We start from the raw sequence: 4,967 nt of genomic DNA, 5'->3' as shown, positions 1-4,967 counted from the left end.
GGATCGGAAGTACCTTAGCCACGGTGCGCGATGGACCGTGGTGACCACCATATGAAGAGGAGTGACAGCCTTCCAGGACTATTTTGGTCTCCCACTGCGGAATACACCGTCTGTAGAGACCGTCTGCACACTCCTTGAACAAGTAAGGGTCATCCCAGAAGTACTGCTTAGCGTTATACAGGAAACGCTTCTTTTGCTGATGAGAAAGGTCAGGCGGCAGCTTGCCACTGACAACGAAGTTAGCTATATCTGCATACCAAGGTTCCTGGTCAACAATAGACGATATAACAGCAATTAAAGAATCGTCAGGGAAAGAATCATCAATGGGTAGAGAATCTTCCCCTTCTTGTCGCATCAGCCGCGACAAGTGATCAGCTACAACGTTCTCAGCTCCTTTCTTGTCTTTAATCTGCAGGTCAAACTCCTGAAGGAGGAGTATCCATCTCAGTAGCCGCGGTTTTGCCTCCTTCTTAGCAAGGAGGTGCCTCAAAGCTGCATGGTCAGTAAAAACAGTGACTTCTGACCCAACTAAATAAGTACGAAACTTCTCTAAGGCATAAACTACAGCTAACAGCTCCTTCTCAGTGGTAGTGTACTTCACTTGAGCCTCATCCAGAGTTCGGCTCGCATAGTAAATAGCATTCAAGGCTTTGTCTTTCCTCTGGCCTAGCACCGCTCCTAGTGCATAGTCACTCGCGTCGCACATGATCTCGAACGGCAAATCCCAGTTGGGAGGCTGTATGATCGGCGCAGAGACTAAGGCCTGCTTTAACCTGTTAAAAGCAGAAAGACAAGCGTCAGTAAACACAAAAGGGGCATCTTTAAGCAACAGCTGTGTAAGTGGTTTAGCAATTTTGGAGAAATCCTTGATAAACCGGCGATAAAAGCCAGCGTGACCAAGGAAGCTCCTCACCCCTTAACATTAACGGAGGTGGTAATTCTTTGAATCACTTCCACCTTTGCTTTATCAACTTCTATTCCCCTATCCGAAACTAAGTGCCCTAAGACAACTCCCTCGTTGACCATAAAGTGGCACTTCTCCCGATTCAAAGACAAGATTAACCTCAATACACACAATGACTGCAACACTTTCTCAAGGTTAGACAGACAGTTAGAAAAATCACTTCCATATACACTAAAGTCATCCATAAAAACTTCCATGATAGACTCAATATACTCTGAAAATATCCCCATCATACACCTTTGAAAGGTGGCAGGGGCATTGCACAAACCAAAAGGCATTCTGCGATACGCAAAAACGCCCTTAGGACAGGTAAATGTAGTCTTGGCCGATCGTGCGGTGGATAGGGATCTGAAAGAACCCTGAATACCCATCTAAATAGCAGAAAAATTTATGAGAGGCTAACCTTTCTACCATCTGATCAATAAAAGGAAGGGGAAAGTGATCTTTCTTAGTGGCGGCATTCAGCTGTCTGTAGTCTATGCACATCCGCCAACCAGTCACTACTCGGGTAGGTATTAATTCATTCTTCTCATTCTTAACTACGATTTGTCCCTCCTTTCTTCGGGACTACCTGTCTTGGGCTTACCCATCTAGAATTACCTACGAGAATAAATAATACCCGCATCCAGCACTTCATTACCTTGGCCATCACAACATCCTGCATCTTCTCGGTTCAGCCGACGCCGACCACCGCTGCAAGGTTTGTGATCCTCCTCCAGCTCTATCCCGTGCATACAAATATCGGGACTAATCCCCGTGATATCGTCCGATGAATAGCCCATTGCTTTCTGTTTTTCTTAAGTACAACTAACAAAGAAGTCACCGATCATCACTAAGCTTAGCACTAACAATGACTGGATCTTTTGCTCTGTATCGTCTAGAAAAGCATATTTAAGATGAGATGGGAGAGGCTTACGTTCCGGTACCTTTACCTCAATGGAGCAAAGAGTGCTGATCATTTGTTCCACCTGCTCTCCCTCGTGCTCATCTAGATCATCAACAAGCAAATCCAACGCAGCGTCATCGTCCTCTGGGCTATCTGCACACTCATCAAAAAGCATGAGAGCTTCCAGTGGGTCCTTCATAAAAGAACCCGACCAGAAGTCATAAATAGACTCATCAATGATATCGACCGAATAACAAGTGTCCTCTATCATTGGGTGGGCTAAAGTCTTGGCAAACCGAATGTGATAGCGTCATCCCCTCTCGCAAGAGTCGACGCCCTTGTCGACATCAATAACGGCCCACTGTACAAAGGAACGGTCTTCCTAAAATAATTTGGGTCCGGGTGTCCTCAGCTATATCCAAAACAATGAAATCTACTGGGATGTAAAGCTTGCCTATTTTCACAGGCACATCCTCCAAGACACCTAAAGGTCTCCTCACAGATCTATCGGCCATCTGTAGGGTAATGTTAGTCACTTTGAAGTGACTCATCTTCAAATTCTTGCAAACAAGAAGGGGCATGACACTTACACTGGCACCTAAATCGCAGAGGGCATTATCAATAACCATATTACCTATGACACAAGTAATAGAAAAGCTGCCCGGATCTTTCATTTTTGGAGGGGCCCTATTTAACAGCAGGTTACTAGACTCTTCCATAAATGAAATCGTCTCAAATTCGCTCAAATTTCTCTTACGCGTCACAATATCCTTCATAAACTTAGCGTAAGTGGGAACCTGAGTGACAAGTTCAGAGAACGGGACAGTTACCTGGAGGTTCTTCACGATGTCCACGAACTTACCGTACTGTTGCTCGACCCTTGCGTCCTTCAGGCGACTTGGGAAAGGTACCCTGGTAGCGATGAGTGGTCCCGCAACCTTTTCCTTACCCTTATCGATGCGTGACGTCTCCACAGCAGGGGAAGATGACACGGTGGCGGTATTAGATACTGAATTAGGAATTCCGCCACTTAATGCACTGGATCGAGTACTTTTACTGGTCGATCGACCAGTTTCTTCTTCAATTTCCCTCGATCGACCTGTCTTGACACTCGATCGAGTGTTTTCCTCAGCGTGGTTACTCGATCGACCAACTTGGAGTTCTGTACTTCTCGATCGACCGCCAGTGTCACTCGATCGAGTGACTGGATGATTAGAACTGCTCGATCGAGTGGATGAGTTGCTCGGTCGAGTGGTTACTGCACACGCAGCGAGTATTTCTTGCAGGAACTCGTCTAGATCATCATCTGAGTCATCATTAGCTGCCAAAACCTCGTCTTCTTCATGAGGGGGATCACTTTGAAAGTTCATTGTACCGACTGGATCGCAAATTGGAAGAGACTTGGCTTGATCCGTCGCGTGTGTCAACTGCGCGACTTGCTCTTTCAATTCCGATATAACCGTATCAGATTTCTGTGACATACTCAGCATAATGGATTTCAACTCGGCAATTTCTTCTCTTGAAGAGGGAGAGACCGGTCGCGATACTGGCGTAGAAGGGGCAGAGACGCTCTTTATCTCTTCATAAATTTGAGAAAAAGGAACCCCTTGCTTGAACTTCTTGTAAGCAAGAGCTCGCTCTATACTCGCTACACATTCGTAAAGGTCATGTCCTTCCTCGCCACATCTACCACATGGCTCCGTAATCGTAGGCATATTGTCGACCAACCTTCGAAGCAACAGCTAATCTGCAAAACTGTCAAAACTTGCAGAAAATGAGATCAGCCTCAAGGAATAAATTCCTTGAGACAAAAGACAAACTTAATTTAAGCAACAAAATTGCGCCACCTCCCCGGCAACGGCGCCAAAATTTGACACGTCTGTCGCGTACCTGTCAAAAATAACCAACTGGCTCTAACTAATATAGCTAGGGAAGTCGGGTCGAATCCACAGAGAGGTAGGAATTTGTCTGCTAAACTAGGCTCGTCTAAGTAACCAATTTTGGGGGTTTATAATTTGCGATTTCTAAACTAAAAGAGTGAAGAAAAGAGAATAATAGGGAGGAGGTTGACAGATAAAGGAGAATAGCTAAGACAAGCGGTTCACCATAATCATCTGGTCGAGTAATCTAGGTCCTAGGTCAATGCAGTACGGTCTAAGGGGTAGCGAACGTCACCTTTCGGTCCTTAATTCACCCTAAAGTGTAAACAGCTTAACTTTCGCCCTCGCTGCAATACTCTATTGTTCGCCACTAGTCTCCCCCTTCCAACCTTTCGGTCCAGGTCAAGGTCCACTAAGAATAAGGGTCTAATTGCGTCGACTCAATTAGGCAATTACAATTATTTGTAGCATTTAAACAACAAAGACGGTACCGGCATTGGTCTAGTAATTCGATTACTCTCCCTTCAAATCATGGGTCCCCTATAGTCTTAGCATAGGGAATTAGCTACTCATAATCATCAGATTAACAATAACAATAACCAAACAATTAAAACTAAACATGATGAATAATCTAATTGATTGAACGATTATAAAGTAAAGGGAGAAAAGGAATTAAAAACAATAAATACGATGAAGAAGTAAATTAAATTGATAATACCGAATTCGAGTAGCAAGGTAGAGAATAGAATTCCAAAGAACAGTGACAAAAGTAACCGATGAAATGTACGTAGTAAAAGAGATGGGAGTAACGTGATGTTCTCTACAGTCTTATACTGAAAAATTGTTTTAAACCTAATCTATGGACTGATTATAAAAGCCCATAAAAGATTAGGCGGAAATAAACCAAACACACACGAAATCCCCTCGATCGAGTAGAGAGATTACTCGATCGAACTCTAAGTCATTCGATCGAGCTAGCAAAATCCCTCGATCGAGCACTGCTTGCTGAACCTCCTCGATCGACTCCATAAACTGGTCGATCGACCAATCTTGAGTGTGTAAAGCATTCGATCGAGCACTAAAGCACTCGATCGAGCTATATAGGCGCATCAGGACTTGAATATCTTCCTTAACTCAGCTCATACGTCCTCCAAGTGTAAGATTCCTAAACTCCGGCTCCTTATTTCCCATGAATGCGTACAATTAGGACAATTAAGGCTCGATTTAGCTCCTCCTC

This window comes from Silene latifolia, chromosome 4 (assembly GCF_048544455.1).
Source record: "Silene latifolia isolate original U9 population chromosome 4, ASM4854445v1, whole genome shotgun sequence".
NCBI classification, from domain to species: Eukaryota; Viridiplantae; Streptophyta; class Magnoliopsida; order Caryophyllales; family Caryophyllaceae; genus Silene; species Silene latifolia.
This window is presented reverse-complemented; position numbering follows the sequence as displayed.